The sequence below is a fragment of the Anomalospiza imberbis genome, chromosome 6, assembly GCF_031753505.1.
Source record: "Anomalospiza imberbis isolate Cuckoo-Finch-1a 21T00152 chromosome 6, ASM3175350v1, whole genome shotgun sequence".
In the NCBI taxonomy this organism is placed as follows: Eukaryota; Metazoa; Chordata; class Aves; order Passeriformes; family Viduidae; genus Anomalospiza; species Anomalospiza imberbis.
In genome coordinates, this window is record NC_089686.1 from 8,194,708 (window position 1) to 8,215,724 (window position 21,017).

Genomic DNA, 21,017 nt, shown 5'->3' on the forward strand with positions numbered 1-21,017 from the left:
CAGGGAGCTGGAGGAATATGGCTCTAGGCAAGGAATATTTCCATCTCCTGGCAGGAAGACAAGGCACTGGGAAGTGAACAATTAGGAAAGTGGATGAATATTAAAATCCTAATGGCTTCTGAGGTGCCTGTTAGCTTTGCTAAAACCTGAATGCAAGGGAAGACACAGAATGGCCTTCATAAAGAGGATGAGTATGAAGATAAAGGGAGATTTTTTGTCAGTTGATTTTGCTTCATGCCCTCTAATGCCTCTAGGGAGCCAGCATCCCACTGGAGGGGAGCTGAAGCAGAGGGACCCAGAGCTGTGAGTCTCAGTCATGGAGGGTTGCTCACTGAAACCACCTGAGAGCATCCTCAAGCATGCTGAAGTGAGGGAGGGGGAATCCTGGGAAATCTTCTTATAGGATATGAGATTTGCAATGATGAAGTCTCAAAGAGCCCAGATCAGCTGATTTGCCAGGAGACTTTTGCTCCCATTGCCTGCAGGACAGCTGTGCAGGAGGCAGGGAGGAACCAGAAAGATGGGCTGAGGAACCCATTTCTGTGCTCACTGCTCCACCACAGAGTCTCCTGAGTGGAAAGGGACCTGCAAGGATAGAGTCCAACTCCACCATGTGCCGTAAACAGGGGTGTGAAACACAAATAGCTCAGCAGGACACAGACTGGCAGGAGATGAGGTGGAGGATGGCAGGACAAACGTGAAGAGCAAGAGCAAGGCCCTGAGAGGGTGATTTACCCTATGGAGTGCTGGGAAGAGGACAGAATTTCATCACTCACACTTCAGCTGAGATCTTCACTCCCAAAAGCCCTACTCTTCCCTCTGGATCAGGAGCTGCTGGCTCCATACCCCACAGCCCCTTGCTGCCCTATACTGTGAGACCCTGCCCAGGAGCACCATACCAAGCTCCAGGGATGGACACACAGCTGAGCCCTGGGGCAGGCAGGAGATGGTACTCTGGACAGGATGTGTCCCTTCCCCCAGCTGGGATGCAGGTGGCTCAGCAGCCCCCACATCCAGCTCCGTGCCTGCTGGTCGCACCCCAAGGCTTCCCATCTTCCAGGGGTCACAAAATGCCACACCAGGCAGTCTGCGCCTGTGTGTGAGCACAGGACTTTCTACATACCCACAGACAGAGCTTTTCAGGTTTATCAATCCAGAAAGCTCCTAAATCTTCCCATAGTGCTATAGGAGAGCATTACATAGAAGGTCAGTGCTTTAAGACCCTGCACAAGTGCCCCACATGAAGATAACTCTTCCCGTCCCGAGGCACTTACAATCGAAACATAAGAGCAGAGGCAACAGGTGGGCACAGACAGCCAGGCTGGAGGGAAGCACACGGCAAAAAAGGAAATCCAAAAGTTCAGGAGGTGCTTATGAAGTTGCACATCCCTGTGCTGAGATTGCTTTTGCCCATTTCATTGCATCAAAAAATTCACACGCTGCATTCTGGATTGTACAGATAATGCTGGAGACAAAAATGGATCAGCCATAACCATATGCTCAAATATGGTCAAACACTGGCAACTCATAAGGATCCTGTACAGGAGATCCCAAATTAGCTATTTTTGTTTAAATGACACTTCTGCCCTTACAGCTTTTCGCGCCAGCTGTCCTTTGGAGGACTGTGTTCTATATCCGTTTGTTTACCTACTCTGCTGTAGGAACCGTTCCTATGACAGCCCCTATTAGAGAGAGCACCTGCAAGTCTCAAACCCTGTGTCCCTTGGGTTGGAAATGAATTGTTCATCTCTATGGGCTGAAGCCTGAATCATTTAAAAAAAGGGACAAGTGAGAATTTCCAAAGAGTGGTCAGAACTGCATATGGGGAACTGCATCTAAAAGATGGCAGCTTCAGATAATGATATCCAAAATCACCCTCTGCCAGCATATTAGGTGATGGATTTGAGATGGACTTCTGCACTTGCCTTCCTTTGTTAACTGTCTGATGATAAGTTTTCAGGATCCCTGAGGTTGCTCTAGCAGGCACTCTGCAAGCATAAAGAAAGGACATAGCCCAGAGTTTACATTTTCATTCTATTCTGCTTTTTTTTTTTTTTTTTTTTTTTTTTTTTTTTTTTTTTTTTTAGTTCTGCTCATTAATAAGAGCTGTGAAAAGGTGACTTGCAGCCTCACACAGCTCAGATTCTGTGATTCTCTGACAAGGCCAAATCCAGAAAAACAAGTCTCCCACTGAGATGTTCCTTCTGCATTGCTGAAATTAAACTGAGGCCAAAAGACATTTCCATAATTTCCTAGAGTAAAAAACCATGAAAATACTTTTAGATCTTTTTTTCCTTGTTTATGGCATTTTCCACATGTTAGAACACTGCCAGCACATCTCTAGAAGGTTGTCATGACGTGCTTTATCAAGCACAGGTAACAGGAGAACCCTGCTGGGGACCCAAGTCAGATGAAAGCAGGGTCAGGATGCTTTCAGGGCCCCATTGCTCCTGTGAGGTAGATGAAGGCAGATGGGACATTTTGCAGTGACCACCTTGCTCTGCAGCCTCACCCAGTCTTTCACCTCTTGGCTAGAAACTCCTCCTTACTGGGGCTTGCTGTGCTCCCACACTGGAAGGCTCTCCTCCACCACCTTTCTTGTCACTCCTGAGTCCCATGGAGGGAGTAAGCAGCAAAGAAAAACACCATTCATTTAAAACTCTGATTTCTGCTCTCACCTGGTAGGGTTCACGACACAGCTCCTTAGGGCTGTGTCTGCAGCTGAGCTGCCCAGGGCTGACACTTCTTGCCGGGGGATGACAGCAGGCTGGAAAGCAAATGAAGCTTCTGCAAACAAACTCTCCTGTTGTAGAAGCACAAACCTAGGCATATTGTTTAACATTTTGGCTGTAAAAGTGATACTTCTGAGTCTCAGAAGCATGAAACACCTTGACCAGGGCTTGTCCCAGAGCCCAGATTTCACGAATGACCCAAGAGGTCCCCTCAACTCTACTCCCTCCTACAAAAGCCAGCTTGGGAAAATGAGACCCAGGTATCAGAGTCAGAACCATGTGTTTGGATTCATCTGGTGGCCCAGCAAGCTGCTAAAGCAAACCCTGGCAGCACTACCCCTTGGCCTGTCCTGTAACACAATACAGAGCAGCTCCCAGCACTGATGCTGGGCAGTCACCCGAGGAACCACTGGACTCTGCTGCTAAAGCGATCCTTGTGGTGAGGCCAGGGGGCAAAGGGGAGAGCAGCTCACTGAGGAGGATAACCCCCACCTCCTTTAAAAATTAAACACTGTGTTCCACCACTCCAGCACTAGGTAGCACTTTGCTCTGTGACAACACTCACAAGAGCCAGGAAATTTTTGGTGTGCAAGCTGCCCAGCTCTCAGCTGGGTGCTACATGTAGAGCCTTGCCTGGGTCCTATGCAGGCACCATGGAGGACCCATGGTCCCAAGTGCATGGCCTCACAGGAGGAAAAACCCCTCCCGAGAGACCAAAACATGGAGACACACCCTAAATCATCTCTCCCACCCATGGACAGTGCTTTGCTCAGATAGCTCTGTCTTTCTAATTTCCAGCATCTTATTGGCACCTACAGCTTGAGTGACACTTCCTCATCAGCTCTATGCCTTCAAAGCCTGTTCCATGAGCAGTGCCGGAGATCCTGCAGTGCAGGGATGGCAGCCAGGGCTCAGATGGGATCAGAGCTGTACCATGTCCTGGGTAGCTGCCCCTCTCCAGCCTTTCACAGGCTGCCACATCACCCAGGATATATTTAGTGAGGCATCTGCAGTGACAGTCATTTTTCCAGTATTTAGGAAATGTTAGTGCTGTCTTCTGGTTGGCTGCCAGGTGCTGGGAAACATGTGTTGGGATTATTTTCAGTGCTCTCACCACCACAGTGCCCATCAATCACCCCTGTGGGGCTGCTTCAAGTCTGTCTGGACCACGGCAGCCTCACAAAGTCCTCCTGCCTCCCCATGGTGGGGGGAGCACAAGCATGAGAAGGCTCAAGGGGAGCATGCAGATAATTTTTTAAGGAATTCCTGTCATGCCAGGCTTGGCTGAGCCTACCCAAGCCTGCTGCAAAGCCTGGGGTGGTGTTTAAAAAGAGTGGGCCAGAGCTGGGGGCATGCTCTGGCTTCATGGTGAAGGCTTCCTACCAAATGTTTCCCAGGAGGAAAAACTGAGTAAAATGCTCTTTTTCCTTGATGTGCTGGCTTAAAGGAGGAGTTTCAACAACTGGGATGTTGCTTCACTCCACAGAAACTTCTCCCAAGAAGCAGCTCTGAGTTTGCTTTCTGCAGGGAACTTCTTGCTCTTTAGAAAGTAAAATGCACCAAGTAATTGCTCATGACTAAGTTAGGATTTGGAGACCAGCAGATGGTTTTATAAGTATTGTCATTATATAATTGATACGCTCTGTTAAGCCCTTTATTTTCTTTTAAACAGGGTTTTATTTTTCAATGTACTTTGGCCACAGCAGCATCAAAGAAGTACAGTTTGAACAAACACTTCTGCCAGGTCTTGATTGCTCTTTCTCCTGGATTGCAAAAGCCTTCCCCCAGCATTTGGAGGATTCAGTCCTGCCCCAGTACCCACTGCTTACCCCTGGAGCTTTTCCTTCGGGCTTTAGATGATCATGGATGTTCCATCCCAGCCTCTCCCCTTCCTCACAGCTAAGCTTCCCTTCCTTGCCTGCTCTCCCACACACATTTCCTCGCTATGGGCCAACTTCATGCTGAGGTCAGCCCAGGAATGAACTTGCTGCACTCAACCCTTGGCAGGGTCTGGTTTTCCAGTGGGTTCAGCTCTGCTGGCAAGTCCCTGCAGGCTGGGATGGGGGTAAGTGCTCCATGCCAGACCAGGGCACCCCATCAGCTGGGGAAGGGGTGCAGCAACAGCAGCTGCCTCCCCAGCACTGCTCCATGGGCTCGTGCCTTCTAGGCAAAACCCTGGGAAAACACATTGCAGTCACAATGTTTAAGGAAAATCTGCACCTAGAGAAAAGGAGAGGGTTTCCCAGCTGGCAGAAAACAGTAGAAATCACAGTCATGGCCCCAAGTCTTTGCTCCAAAATGTCAACTGAGATTTCTCTCTTTCTCCCACCAAAATTTTCTGCCATTCCTGCTGTGCCTCAATAGTCTTAAAACAACATTTTAATCTTTGTGCTTTGCTTGGCTACTCAACTATTTTCTTCACTGGAATATATACATATATCAAGCTGCTGGTAACTGTAAAAATATCTTGTGTATAGTGTCATTAACAGTCACAAAGTGATGGCTGTGAATTAAAAATTATTTAGAAAGGAAATCTGGACACTGTTTAGAGCAACTGATAAGATACAGAGTTTTGCAATAGGTGAGACAGAAAAAGACATAAAATTTCCCAAACACATTGCTGCCGATGGATGGATGGATGGATGGATGGATGGATGGATGGATGGATGGATGGATGAATGGATGGATGGATGGATTCATCACTGTGTTGTCTCTCTTGTTCCAGATTCTGCTTTATGTGGGCACAGAGAAGCATCTCTTTATGAAATTGCTTATAAAAGCGTTCAGGTTTCCCTGATGGGAATGCTGATCTGCATTACACATTATGGCAAAAGCTGACAGGGGATGGATTATTTGGATGCTGGGGGCGGGGAGGTCCTGTTTGTGCCAAGAAAGACATTAGATGCAAATCCCCTGCAGCTGATGTTTTTATGATTCAAGTGGGTATGCAGAGGTCCCTTTAGCTATGTGTGGTGTGTGCCAGTGTCACAAACCAAACACACTGTGCTACTCCCAACAGACATCACTGAAACACACGCTTTGCTCTATTTAAAGCATCCATGCAAGCATTGAAGCAGTGTCCACATCACCTTTCCACACCTAATACTGACTCCCACATCTCCCTTTGGCTTTGTTCTTGACAACAAATCCCACCAGTTACCAGCTCTCCATGAAAGGCTCCTTCTCTGACCAGGCAGGCAGAGGCATGTTGCACAACCAGGGACAGAAAGATCAGTAAAAGGGTGAAATTTGTACCTGTTTCCCACATCAGAGCAGCACGAATGATCATCTTTCAGCTTGTGGGTCAAAGCCGTTCTTCAAAGCAGAAGATACCACCCAAAGCAGGGTGGGAAGATATTTGGGGCCATCCAGCCAGCCCCACCAATCCAGTGAGCATCACTCAGCTCTCCAGAGTTGCCACTGCATGTCACCACCATGCAATGCAGGATCAGGGCTGTGTCCAACACCTACAATTTCCACTGAAAAGCCAGAAACTCCAGTGTGCCAGAGGAAGACAGCAAGAGGAAACAAGTTGTCACCTCTGTCCTGGGCCCACACAGAAGGAGGGCTTTATAGGTTGAAAGTCAAACCAATGGATTTTGAGTTTGACCCAAAACTCATTGCCAAACCTCAGACAGAACAATCCCCTCCCTGGTTATCATTGCCCCTGGGATTTTTGCTGAACAGTCAAGAAAACAGTTTCTTATCAGCCTCTTGCTGCCCCTCCCCAAAATACAGAATTTTGGCAGTAGCCAAGTTTCTTCGCAGCTTCCAGGAGCACATGGGAAGGTCTCTGCAGTTCACGTGCACACTCTCACAGGAGCCTGCAGAGTGCTGACAGCACCCCCAAATCCCACAGACCGGCCTTGGTCACCTTCAAGTGTACATGCAGCACATGGTGAACACATAGAACGCACCCTGGATGCCTCAGACCTGCTGTGCACAAGTGGTGGAGGAGGTCTGTGTGTGGTCAGGAAGCTCCACGTGTTCTGAACCCATCAGATTTCCTGTACAGTGCCTTTTCCAGGAGCTGACTGCATCCGGCCCCGCTGCTGTACCTCCCTGCACTGTGCAATTTCCCAGTCCGTACCCACTGCACCCTGCCCAGACAACTGCATGTGCTCAGCTGGGACAAACCCACTGCCCTGCCTGTGCTGCAGATCACCAGCTGCAGGCACTTTGAAGCCAGTCTTTAAAAACCCAAGAGATTTATCCTATTCTTGCAATAGGAGCATTTACTAACCCAGCCTCGATGCCGCTGCATCTATGCCTGCACCAGTTGCAGCAGGCATCCAGAGAAAATCAGCTTCACGAAAGATAAGCTGCATCTTGAGGGTTTTTAAAGGCTGACAGCCTATTCTCCTGGAGCAGGAGCTCCCAAGGTTGCCTAGCTCACCTAGAGAGGGCTGTGAGCAGTCAGGGTGCATTGCTGGTGTGTTGCTTTTCCACCAGCAAATTCAATTCCTGGAAACACTAGTGGAGGTTTGAATCTAAGAATGGTGATGTTCCTGCCCAAAATGGGAAGTATTTTATTTTATTTTATTTTATTTTAATTTAATTTAATTTTAAGGTTTCAGATGCTTCTTAGAGAAACATTTAAAACTGATATATCACACAGAAAATGAGCATGAATGACTTTTTACTTTTCTACAGTAATAGAAACTGAAACATGAACATTCAACAAAATGTTTTGTCTACAGGAACTGCAAAGCTGCATTTAAAGCAAAGTGTTCAGTGTGTCTTCAGAAGTCCTTTCTCAACCAGGCACTCAGCTTGCTCGTGCTGTCCTGGGAGAAGAAGGAGGGAGAGAGGGACATGGCAGCCTCCAAACCCCCTTTGCTATGGGGAAAGCATCACCCTTTTCATCATCCTTGTACAATATGTACATGGGGCTTGTTTGATCTCATCTTGCAGCTGAGAAACTGCACCACAAATTTTCCCCTGAGGGGAGTTTTCACATGTCATTAACAAATCCCACAACATAAAATCAATCATAGAAAATATTCAGCAAAAAACATGGAGTACTGGGGAGGAAACTCTCTGCTTCCCTGTGTGTGATATCTTTTGAATCATGGCTACCCAGTGCAGGCAAAACTTGTGGAGTTGCACAAGCTTCCCTGCTCAGGGAAATCTCCCCACGGACTTCAGAGGGATTTTTGCATGGGTAAAAGTCCAGAATACATCCATCATGGTGAAAGAAGGGATCCTTCTGTTTACTTGTCCAGGTTTCATATGAAAATGGAGAACTCAAAACCTGCTTTTTTCACATTAAATGGTTATTATGTGACATCTAATGAGCTAATATCAGGGCAAACTATGTGTGTGTGTGTGTTGTGTGTAACCCTGGTGAGTGACTGCCCTGGAGCCCTTACATTCGAAGACTTCAATCAAGATTAGTTAAAATGTAATAAATCTAAGTAGGCAGAGTGGTCTGCCCCGACTATTAATAGCAGGAGTGGAGAACTCAACAACTGCTGGTTGCTCAAAGGGCTTAAATGGATAAAATGAAACAGAAGGTATATGTTTTATTATAGGGTGTCACAGTGTTATCAGATGCGTGGAAATCATCCTTGCAATGCTACTGCACCACTAAATCTTGCATGCAGGCTGAATGAAGAGGATTATTTCCAATATCCTTTTGCTCATGCTGCTGTCACAGCTTTTCCATATTTGACTTTGGGAAAAGAAGAAAAGAGTTTGCAAAAGGAAGAGTCATGGCAACGCTGCGTGTTAGCACCAAATCAAATTGGTCATGGCTGTTTTCAGCGGGACATCAGAAGTCACAAAGCCAGCAGAAATGGCCAAAGAGCCTTTGCAGGGATCCGCTGGTATTTGGGTTTATATCCATTTCAAAGGGAAGAAGATATGGGTAAAGCGCTTTATGGCTGACTGACGTAAAGCATTTATGAATGTAAGAGAGTAGGCAACCTGGCCCAGTATGCCAGAGCAAAAGTGTATTTAGAATGGATTTTATTTTCAACTCGAAGGAGTCTGACTCCAGTTTGGGCACTGCTTCTTGATCCTTGCCCACCTTTACACTCTCCTGGGCACTGGGTCTGCCAGTGGTGTGGCACAAGCACCATTTCTCAGCATATGCTTGTTCAAGGACTACCCCAATGTGCCCAATCTTAGCATCTGTAGGAGGTATCATAATGCTAATATAACCTGTGGGTTGGCTTGAAATATTTTAAGACGTGCTTCTAATATGAGTCTCCCTGTGGGTGTGTAGCTGGGATTAGCAGGTTTTCTGCAGATATTACTAGAACTGCTAGAAATGAATAATGGAAAATGAAACCTAATTTCCATTATATTCTCTCGCCTCTTCCAGAAAAATGACAAAATATATTAGAATGTTGGAAGTGGGACACGTTTATTTGACTACAGCTATACCACTTCCCGTAATAGCTACTAGTGACTTCCAAAGTTCCCCATTTTTTCTTTCAGCTTCCAAATTCATAGTACTATCAAGGATGGCAAGTCATAATGCTGATAGGGATTGGATTTTTTGTTGCAGCCTGAAATCATGTATATCCTACTCACATTTCCCTTACATGTCTAGGGGTCTGCTTTGCACTTAGTCTTCCAGATTTGAATATGCATCTATAAGTTGAACCTTCCATCCAGTGACCCTTTCAAATGATGCAACTTCCTGAAAATCTACTACAGCCTTAGGAAAACCTAGAATGGGAGCCAGTGAAGCAGTGGTTACAATGACAGCAGCCTCACAGTGCCTAAAAGGGGCTACAAGAAGGCTGGAGAGGGACTTTTTACAGGGTGTGTTGTGATAGGACAAGGGATAATGGCTTGAAACTGACAGAGGGCAGATTCAGATTAGACATTGGGAAGAAATTCTTGGACGTGAGAGTGATGAGACGCGGGAACCTAATGACAAAAATTGACTGTCTCCATGCTCCATAGTATTTGGGAGCAGGTCTTCATTGGGCCCCATGAGATGACCCTCCAACACAAATATTTTGTACCTATTATTGCAGCTGAAAACAACACTGAGGCCATCCTGTCACCAGTCAGAACGGTTGAAATGGAGGGTTTGCATTGTGTGCCCTGGAGAGGAGCTCTGGGAAGATGGAAGCACACGTAAGCAGTTGGACAGGCTTGTCCATATAGTCACTTATATAAGGACCAGTCTATCAGCTATACCATGTCCTGCATAGTCAGGAAACATGCAACAGGATGATCCCAGAAAGGGAAAAATGGATTATCTCTTCTCCAGGCTGCTGGGGCTGCTCCTCCATAGTGCCTGCACTGTAATATCTGTGTAACTGTCTTCTCTTTGGCCATCTGGAACCAGGGAAAGCAGCACAAAGCGTGTGTGAAGGCAGATGACAACAGCTGAAGCTGGAAAGGAGAAGCAGAGAAAGACAGAGGAAGCTGTTAGTAATGCCAGAATCTATTTTGGTAGATGCAGGGGTTTCATTTATTTTGCAACGTATATCAGAAACTGGGAAAAACTAGAAACAAATCCTATAATGATGAAGGTAGACTTGTGAGAAATCATTAATTTTTTACCAAAAAAAAATCAATAATTTAAGCTATTGATATTGATCTATTAAAGCACTTGAAATTGCAATTCTCTTCCTTATCTTTCCCCTTTTTACTCTTCATTCCAGTTCCCTTTGTTCCTCACTTGTCACTCAGCGTCACATAGATTTTGTGATAATCTGCATTTTCTTTCAGCTTTCTTGCAATTATCTGTTTGCCCCTGTCTCGTTTCTCTTCAGTCAGTCTGGGTGCAAATCATCTGACGTAATTTCAGCCATTTGAGAGTCAGGTAATCACCCAGGCTCAACTTCTGGGCTCGATTTACAGCGGGCAGAGGGAGACCCAGCTGGCAGTTTATCCCATGCTCTCTAGGAAGGGGCAAAAGGCTGAGCTTAGCTTTCACTGGACATCAAAATCTGAGACAGAGAAAGAGGTTGACAAGCCCTGTCCTCTGTGACTTTCCAATAACTGCATATTACTGGGCTTATAAGGACAAAAGGAGGAATAAAACAAAGACGTGCTGTAATTTGAAAGGAAAAAAAGTAGAAAAATCAAAATTCTCCATTTGTCAGAAAGGAGATTTTTTTTTTTAAAGAAATGTTACATTTATGAAAATCCAAAACTCTTCACATATATTCCAAATTTAGGGCAAAAAGGGCATTTTAAGCAGAAAGGTATAAACCAGATTTAGCAAAATTATAGACATTATTACTCTAAACCTCCCCAGCATGTAGTTGAATACTTCATGAATGGTGAGAGAATGTTTTAAGCAAGAACAATCTTCTAGCAGCTATGAGCAGATGTGTCATTGACCAGGGAGCAGATGTGTTCTGTCATCTGACAGACATTGCAATGACAACAGGGGAACCCAACACACTGATCAGAAATATATTTTATCTGGAGCCCTGGTGCATTGTCTACAAAAAAAAAAAAAAACATAAAGCCAAACCAGGTATTAAATTTATCAGAAAATTACTTAAAACTTGAAGCAAGTTCCAGTACTTTCTTCTTTTTCAAAGTAAAATAAATCTGTAGAACTTCATGTGATATTTAAGTGCTTCTATCTCCACTTCCCTGTCAGCCCCATATCATTCCTTGACATCTCTTAATTTCTCCCTATTTGTCTCAATTAAAAGATCAAATGTAATTTTCCAGCTGATTTTCCTTCCTGAATTTTTTTATTCCATTTTTCCAACATCCTATTAAATGTCAATCTCTCTGCACATGTAAAAATTACTTCATAAACTTAGGGGGTGGGGGGAAGGGAAGAACATGAGCATAGATAAACCTCAAATAATTCACAAATTATGGCTAAGGAATTAATGCCATGTGGATTTTGATGGCATGGGGGTGCTCTGCTGCCTAAAGCTGTCCAGTCTCTCTGCCCCTTCCAGGGAGCTCTGTGCACAGCTCATGTGCCATTGCAGGAAGGTGTGGACTGGAGGTGGTTTGATAAGGTGCCCAGTCTGGGGTTTCAGGCCATGCAGCTTTCTGCTTTGTCCTGAGAAGAGCTGACCTGCAATAATGCTCAAAATCTGGAGAACTCCCCTGTATAACTGGAAATCTACTCTGTTTAACAGCATCTCACAGATTCTGGCTGGCCAGCTGAGCCCCAGCTTCCCGTGTGATTGCAATGAGTGGGAGAAACCTTCTTTCTTCTCACTTTAGTAGTAATTCATTAAGCTGGAAATTACCCCAGCTGGAAAATCGATATAGCCCTGGCTTATAGGGGCATATGAATGCACAGTCCCTTCTGCAAACAGAGGTTTAATTTACCTCCCAATTACCGTGAGCTGAGGTGATACCAACTGCAGCAGTGTTCCATGTAATCGTGGCTGAGGTTAGGCTTTAATGTTTGCAGCCTCCTGTCCAACAAACAGCTCTTTTGGCAGTGAATTTGTTGGTAGGGCTGTCAGAAAAAAAAAAAAAAAAAAAAAAAACTTTCTTCTTCTAAAAGCACTATCCCTGTGGCATAGATGGGTCACTGTTATTGCATGCTTGTTCCCCTTATGAGAATTCCCTGAGATGCTTGGAGAGACCTGTGAAAAGAGGGATTCTTCACATGGGGAGACAGAGGCACGAGGTGGCAGCATGGCCAGGGGGGATTTTCCCCTTCATTGTGTTGTCCTGACATCGGTGTTTGGCAGAACTGGCAGTCAAGCAGTAATTACAACTCCCAGGCCATGCTTCCATGGTCCTTTCTTCCCTAAGGAATTTCCCCTGTGCTGATGTCTGAGTTCAGGGTCACGTGCTGGTGACCAGCAAATCCGGGTGGCAGTTTTGTGAAGCATGTTGGATTCTCCTTGGCATTCTCAGCTGCCTCCAGCCACTTTCTGCTTCCCTGCTATTTAGCCCCAGGTCCTTTTCCTCACCTTTAAGCTGATGAAACGTTGTCTGTGTCCAAGTGCCTCTGTGCTAAATTCATTTGTGTTCATAAACATGTGAAGGCAACTATAAAAGTGCAAAAAAATGAATATATGTTAATGTATTCTGTGATCATAAAACCCAAAAAGGGAGAAAAGAAAGCAGTGATTTTATCTCTGTAGAAAGAATAATTTAAGAAACATTACCAAACATAGCTATAGAACATGGCTAATGACTCCATTTCAGGTCTTAACCTCCATAGTGACCTGCCCATAAATGAGGTATTTTTTCAACCTCATGTGCTTCCCAAGCTGCAAATAATCTGTAGTATCAGTGATTCCAGTCTCATTTATTTGCACCAGTGTGACTTTCTTTTTCAAATTAAAAGCACAGTGCCACCACACATTCTGCCTACAGCTGGAATAACATGAGAGCTGTTAGCTGTTAGAATTCACCCGAGGGGAGCAGTTTAAGGTATAGCAGCATTAGCCTGGAGCACGTCACAGCACAATAGAACCCCTTCAAAATGAAAATAAAAATGCAAATCTGCCCTCTGTGTTGCCTGTTACACCATCTCTCTAGGTTTTAAACATTAAGAGAACAGCCTTGTTTGATGTTTTTTACTCCCAGGTTGGTTCTTTAGCTCAGTGCACAGATATTATTCTGCCAAATAACTCCTGTGTAATTTGAGCTATGCCACAAGATTAATCCCTTGGTTTTTTTAGAGGACAACCTGATGGAAAGAGCTGCAGTTAGCAGGTGGGCTTGTGACAAAGAAAAGAGAGCAAGGATCAATTATAGCCTTGAACGTGGCTGCTCAACTATGTATCAGATAACCACCAATTCCCTGAAAATCTGTCACTATCCAGCAGTTGCTATGCAAGGGTGAGTGTGGGGCTGCTGAGTTCATGTTCATAATCGGGCCAGGTGGGTGATGCCTTTTAAGGAGAAGTGGCAGGAGGAATGCACTGGGACCCAGGATGAACAGCTCTGTCATTTTTGCCTGAATGAAATGCACTTGATAGCCTGGGATCTCTAGTTTTGTCTGCAAAGTGTTTTTGCAGGGTGACAACATAGAAGCAGAGCCCTGCCAGTCAGGTTGTGATGCTGCTTTGGTGGCATGGATATGTGGAGGATAAGGAATGGGTCTGACCTAGGAAGCACTTGCTTTCTCCTGGACACAGCTCCCTTCTGAATATCCCCCACTTTTTCTGGGGGAAACATATGTTTCTGTGCATTTCCAATTTCTAATTTGTCCTCCTGTTGGCACCATTGCACAGATGTTCTCATTTTGATACAGAACACAAAATCTGGAGGTCAGATTAATTGGTCAGACAAGATTATCACATGAAAACGCTTTGTATTGCTCCCTTATCTGTGGGGATGCATGCAAAGCTCTTTGATGAGAGAAAGAACATGCTGGTTCCACATCTCACCTCTTCAAACAGTCCTCAGAACCTGGTGAAACATCTGGCTGATCCAGCTGCCACACTCACCAGATCTTCATGTTCACCAAGACAAACCCACCTTATCCCACCTGAGGCTACCAGCCCACCTGGCAGCAGTTTTACTTGCACTGCTGAAACAGCCACTGGAAAAGACCTGCAAACACGAGCTTGAGACCCACCAACATTATCAGGTATGGAAATGGCTCTGGGGTAAAAAACACTCACTTCCTGTGGGGTGCATCTGCCAGGATTACACAATATTTTTCACCAAGCTATCACAAAGTCTGAATGAAATTGAACAACAGGTGAAGAAAGGAAGGGGCAGTGGGACACATCACTGACCACAGATTAAACTGTCCCCACAGCTGGATGCTTCTCAAGTCCTCTGCAGACTCATTCACAGCTGATCCTCGACAAACCTTTCTAGATCATGAAACTATATCCCACAGCTGACAAAATCCCGCTCAGAGGCCAGAAAAATAACCAAGACAAAACAAACACAACAAAATAAACAGATATTTTCATGTCAAAAGACCAGCAAGTTTTTAAGTGTCAAGAAATGAAGCTGTTTTCAGAAGGGACTAAAAAGATTGAGGTAATGGGAGCTCAGGGACTTGTGGCTGCCACTACACAGGGGGACAGCTGAAGTCAGGGACTGGTCCCAGCTGTCCTCTTCAGGTTCCCCATTCAGAGAGGCAGGACATCTGCCTGCCTCAGCCATTGCATTTTTAACTTCATGTGAGTCAAGACCCTTAGGTTCCTCCTTTTAAAGACAGGGTGTAAGTCCTTACGTCTCTTAGTTGTGTATAAAAATACTCACCAAGAACCAGACATGGAGTTACAGGGCAGTGACTCACAACTGCCTATTATTTACTAAATAATTTTATGGTACACTAAGCACTTATTATGTTGTTCTTTGCCCTCCCAGGGGAATTGTTGCAAACAAATTTTGGGAGATGGTGTCTGTCCCAAAGCACCTGTAGTCTGGACAGAAAAGACACACAAAGTGTGCAAGCATAAACAGTGGGGCAGATAAGAGATTTGCTGAGGTCGCAGCATTAAAACTGGGATTTGTTTTTCCTCATGCCCCATTCCCTGTCAGGTATTTTTTCCATTCAATTCTGACACTGCTATCCCCGGTGATGGAAAAAGTTAACTGAAAAACATGGCAGAACAGAATATTACCAATGAACAATAGGGGATTTTTACCTGGTACCTATTTACAAGAGCAGTCATTACAGAGGAACTAATCCTCAGGATTCCATGGTCCATGAAAAAAAGGTTGGTTTTCTTTGACACCATTTTTATTTTCTTTCTTCTTCCACTGAGAAATGGTAGTTTAGGATAGGAGAAGATGGGATGGGATATTCATTGCAAGAGTGCTTGATACAGATCACACTGCTGTCCTGTGGGTACAAGTGATATATCCATGCTATTCCAACTCCTCTGTGGCAGAGGGGAGGTGGGTGATGCAGGGATGTCTCCAACATCCCCAGCTGGGTGCTGTCTCCAGCACCCCCAAGTCTCTTGGCCGCTCCCCTCAGCCATCAGCTTTGAAAACCTACCCCTTAGTTCATCTGGTGGTGGGTTTTGGGGTGACCACTCATGCTCTCCTGTGAACTCAGGGTGCTCCAGAAACCTTCATGTCCCCATCCCTGCTCTGCTCTTGCAGAGGTGCCATTCAGATGTTTCCCATTTTACCAGGAGATTACAGTGATGTGAACTCAGAGAACAGCAAGAGCTGTGGACAGAAAGGGAAGCAGAGGGGATTGCATTTGCCACCTGGAAACCTCAAAAGAGGCACAGGAGAAGCTGGAGCAGTAAGCTGATGTTAACACCTGCCTCTGAGAGCTCCCTGCTTTGTCTATAATTGGAATATTTGTCCTTGAAACAGCTCAGCTATGTCCCTGAGGAGAAAGAGCAGGGAGAATGTCTCAGGGCACTGTAACAGCCAGTGAGCTCCAGGAAACATAAATGTGTTTATCTTTTGTGGTTCCTGTGACATCATGCTGGATGTTGGAAATGCAAAAAAATTGTAAGAACAGCAAAGGAGCCCAATACAAAATGAGTAAAAATTCAGGCCCTTAGAAAACCACTTGCATTTTAATAGCATTTATTCCTACAGACAGGCAGCAAAGAGAGTTGTTGTTCAGGGATCACAGGGATGTTCCAACCGTATGAACATGCTTCCTATGGCATTTACTCCTGACTACCTAAACCCATAAATGGGTGTGGATGGCAAGAGGGGAGGGAAACTCTTGTGGGAAAGATGAAAGAGGAGCACTGGTGGTGAGGTACAACCAGATCTGTGAAAGGTTTCTTATCCTTGGGACTACTTTGAGGAAATTTTGTGTGGACACAAGTATTTGCACATGCAGCAACCTATCGGTTTAAGTTGGGATGTAGGAAAATCATCACATTTCATAAGAACTGCCTATGGCTGTGGAAGCCAAGGGAAGGGAAAGGGTCTCTCCTGGTGGACCAGAGACACAGTGTCTAAGGGTAGGACATCTGCATGGGTTGAAATTGGGTTAGGGTGAAGGGAAGAGGTGAATCTTGAAGCTTTCTTAGACCAAGGAAGGATGAGCTGAATCTCTCCAGACAGTGCAGTGGTGGGTGCTGGAAAAAGGCAAATCCCTTAAATGCTTTGGCCTTCACAAAAACAGCCTGAACCTTCAACATCAAAAGCTGAAGAGAAAGGCAAGATGAAGAGAAAAATGGCAATGGTGTCCCTTGATGCAGACCACAGTGGGTCTTCTAAACGGGTGTGTTTGAGTGTGTGTACAGAAACAGGGCTCAACCCACCACAGCTGCTCAGCCAAGCTCAGGGCAGGGGTGGGACCTGAGCACCAGGTGAATTCCTCTGTGTCCTGGCAGATAACACCTTCCCAAGAGAGCAGGAGCAGCAGAGGAGTGGGCATGAGCAGCCCTTGCCTGGCTCAAACGCCTCGGTGGCAAGAACCCAGCGGAGCTGATGGCCCCGACGCTGCCGCCAGCCCTGTGCCAGCGAGCCTGCCCGGCCTTGCAGCCCTTTATCATTTTAATTTAGCTCTGCAAACCATGAGCTGTTAGGGCAGGATTCATGCCTGTGGTATTCGCTCTTGGCTCCGGCAGGAATACGCTCTCCACGGCTCCTGGGTGATGGGAGAGGCCCTGCACACCACGGTGCTGGTGGGGCAGCGGCGCGTGCCCGGCAGCTCAGCCGACGTCGCGGTGCCTGATTCCTGCAGGGTTACTCAGCTGGCTGGAGTGCTGGGGCAGGAGCAATGGGCTCCCTCAGGGCACACATTTGGCTGCTCTGGGTGAAATCCAAGCAGTGCTCACCCACATGCTGCTGAGGGGTGGCATGATGGCCAAGGGAGGGGATCCTGCAGCAAGGCAGGGACGTGGCTTCCTCTCTTCACTTGTAATTGCTGCCCTGCCCCAAATGAGCTGGGCAAAAAGTCAGGCTTTGGTAGGTGGGCACAGCACCAAGTGAAGCTGTTGGATGTCCCCCTCCAAGGCGAGGTGGGGGTTGAATGTGGGGCTGCTTTGTTCCATCCTGATATGATGTTGTAGCACTTGCCATGGATTTTCCCAGCCAGCCCCACAGCCCCCAGTGAGCCCCAGCCCAGCAGCGTGCCCAGGCCTGGCCTGCTGGGGCACCTTCCAGCCTCATTCATGCCTTCCCTCCCATGCCAGCCCACGCTGCCCACGCTGTCTCAAGTGCTTCCTGCAAGCACTAACGATGGAGCCAAGCAGAGGGAGACATCCCCTGGGAGCTCTGGAAAGCTCCATGGTATGTCCTGAGGAGGCTCAGAGGTGTGTACCCAAGGGCAGCCTTCCCAGTGGACATCTTGGCAGGCTGCAGCTCCAAAAAGTCTCTCCTTTATCCCAGGATGACATGGAGCCACCCCAGAGCAGCAACTTCAGCATTGCTCCTGGGTTGGAATGGGAAGGGAACCTGGGAACTGCTCTGTTTTACACCCTCCTGTAGCTCCTCAGGAGCATATTTCTTGGAGCAGATGAAAGAATAAGGATTTTGCTTTATTTCTGTTTTCAAAAGCAAAATATCTCAGTGAAAAACATTTAAGATCTAATAGCTTGACTGAGCTTTGAATTCCTGTGGTCACAGAAAGTGATGTCTTATGAACATCCATAAAAACTTCGGGCATTAATCACAAGTGTAATTATCCCCTAGCTCCTGTAGCAGCAGCAGGCGATGTGCGGCAGGGAAGGGGAAGGCACGCCTGCAGGCTGGCTCCAGGAAAACGGACCAAACTCCCACCATCCACAAGCATGTCACATTTTGGAGTAGCATTTAGACATTAAGTTAGTGGAGCTGCTCCAGACACAGTAACTGAGATCACACTTTGGCTTGAAACTTTTCCAAACAGCCTCAGTAGCAGCACCACTGTGTCCTTTGCCACTGGGAGAGTGTGCCATCTTCCCTCCGGTGCCACCTTCAGCCCCACAGCTAAGGGTGTTTTCAGCCTTGCAGGGTTTTCAAGTCATTTTGGTAGATCTTTTTTTTACGGACAAAGGCTTCATATTGTAATTAAAGCAGTGATTTGGCTCTTAATTATTTTTTCTACTAGGAAATTACTTCAAGTTTTTATTGTTGTTGTTTCTAAAGTTAAAATAGTTTATTTTTCATTGTGTTTCCTCCCTCCCTCAAAAGAAATGTCATTTATAGGACACCAGTGTCTGCACCCAAAATTTAATTGCTTGTGGGAACTTGCCTGTCTATGAGTGCATCAGCTGTTTTATACCAGAATCAAAAGTGTATTTAGTTAAAAAAAAAAAAAAGATAAAAGAAAATGGAGTGTAATAAAAAGTATAGCTGAAGGGGTTTGAGAGGCATCTCCATGTCAAGAAAAGTTACATCACCTGTGAAAACATCAGATATACTCTTCCAGCTCTGTAGTCATTACCCTTATTAGCAGTGTTATTATTACCACTGGAACAAGTGTGAGCTCAGGGCCATGGAAGCAGGAGGGCTCTGGGCCACATCCTGCACATCCTGCAGCAGCACACGCCATGGGAGGCCTGACCTACACACGCAACAGAAAAGAAGAGATTAAGGAGAATTTTTTTGGCTGCATTTCTGGGACAAGTGTTTTTTTCTTGAGAAGAAGCATTTTAGAAATTCCTTTTATTGTTTCTCTCTCACTGCAAACACAGTGGGGCAACTGACATAAGAAATTGGGCACCTTCCTAGAAAAGAGGGATTATTTATAAAGCTCCTGCCTAGACACGAGCTGCCTGCAGCCCAGTGGAGATCTGCCTGCTAACCCATGTGAGAGGCACACACAGAGAGCTCCTTTACCTTCAGGCACCAGCAACCCTCAAAACCATCACCTTGTCTTCCTGCCCTCCCAGGGATCATGAAAAACCTCAGCGCTTCATTTAGAGGAGCTGTTTTAGTCCCATCTGTGGCAGAGGAGAGAGGAGGACACCACCAGGAGGTTTTCTCACCCTAAGAGGATTATTGAGAGGAAGAGGCTGTGTCTTCTCACTGGCTTATAGATTCTCCTATCAATAACAAAGGCCTGTCTGAACCAACACACTCTCTTTAAAATGGGCTACTCCAGGCAGGTTGGCAGAATTAAATCTGGCCAAAGGTGGATTTTTTTGTAAACAAATTGTATTAAACAAGAAAAAAAAAAAAAAGCCAACCCCCTTTCCTAGGAAGCCACCCTCTTTTTGCATGCCAGATGCTCTGCTGCCTGGAAACTTTCCAGACAAAGTGCAAAAAAGTTTCTGGATGGGCTGCGAATTAATTCAGCAGCAGTTCATTTGTTTCCTTTAGCTGCATGTACCAATTGCAAATAAGGTTAACAGATGATATTTGCTACTTAGAATAGTTTATAAAACAGCACAGGAATTATTTATAGCCGGACTTCTCTGCATATATTCAGTCTGAGGTTCAAGAAATCGAGCTCTCTAGCACCAGTTAAACCCCCTCTTGTTAAAGTTCCATAAATTACCATCAATGGAGAACAGTGTGCAGACTTACACCATGCCAGCTGGAATCCTGGAAGACGGGTTTGCCACTTCATCAGCAAGAGGAATCACACCACTTTTCACAAGGAAACAGGAGGAACTGATGTTCCTGCTGTTCTGCATGGGCTGGGTCCTCTGCTGATCTCTGCTGCTGGGGCTCCACCAGCAGCACAACCACAACTTTTCCCCACCCGGGCATCCAGACTACAAAAAATTAGAAGTGCATTGTATTTAAATGTCAGCATTTTGCAAAGAAGTCCACAGATAAAATCCTGGCATTTCTTACTGTGCGCTGTATCTCATTTTTAGATAATACTAACATCTCATTTACAGGCCAATTAGGAGATTAATATACATACATATACATAAATGTGTGTATGGATGTGGGTGCAATTTTATAGCTAGCATGTTAACAGGATTGTCACAGACCCAGACTGCACTACTGGCTCCGTCAACTCATCATCTGAAATATCTCTTTTCTAGATTAATCTCTTAAAGCTCATTTAACTTCTCACACTTGATGGTTGTGGGATAGTGTTGGATTGTTTCACTCCAACATATCAGCTGGTTACTTGTTTATCTGGAAAAGTTTTTCTGCATGTACACTTACCAATTTTGCATTTCAAAGTGAGATGGACCACTTATCTGTAAAACTGGTCTTGAGGTTTACCTGCAGCACCATAAGAGATTTTAAAAATCAACCTTTCTTCAGCCTCAGAAAGAGGGCGGCTGATGCCTCCAGACCTGCTGAACAAACTCTGTGCTCTGCACCCCTTTGGAAAGAAAACAAAGCAGATGCCTGTGCTAGCAAGAGTGATTTTTTCCCAGGGGTCTACCAGCACTTGTGATCCTGCTGCCAATTAGCTCTGCTTCTGTGAGGAGAACTTGCAAAGGTCTGGAGAAAATGCAGGCAAACCTGGTTTGCCTTTCTCCTCCAGCATGCCAAGAAAAGCTTTCAGAGGACACGTGAGGTGACCACAAGGCCTTT

The 21,017-nt window shown here is 45.7% G+C and overlaps 1 long non-coding RNA gene across 2 annotated transcripts; it reads right to left on the bottom strand.

Moving 5' to 3' along the window:
- Window positions 1-9,834: 9,834 nt before the first annotated feature.
- On the bottom strand, window positions 9,835-17,454 carry LOC137475191 (uncharacterized). 2 transcript variants are annotated; one of them, XR_010999736.1, is made up of 5 exons: window positions 17,369-17,454; window positions 12,605-12,683; window positions 11,046-11,149; window positions 10,530-10,648; window positions 9,835-10,088 (listed from the first exon to the last, which is right to left on the bottom strand). It is a non-coding gene; the product is annotated as an uncharacterized lncRNA (long non-coding RNA). The 2 variants fall into 2 exon arrangements; XR_010999735.1 differs by lacking the exon at window positions 11,046-11,149.
- Window positions 17,455-21,017: the final 3,563 nt, after the last annotated feature.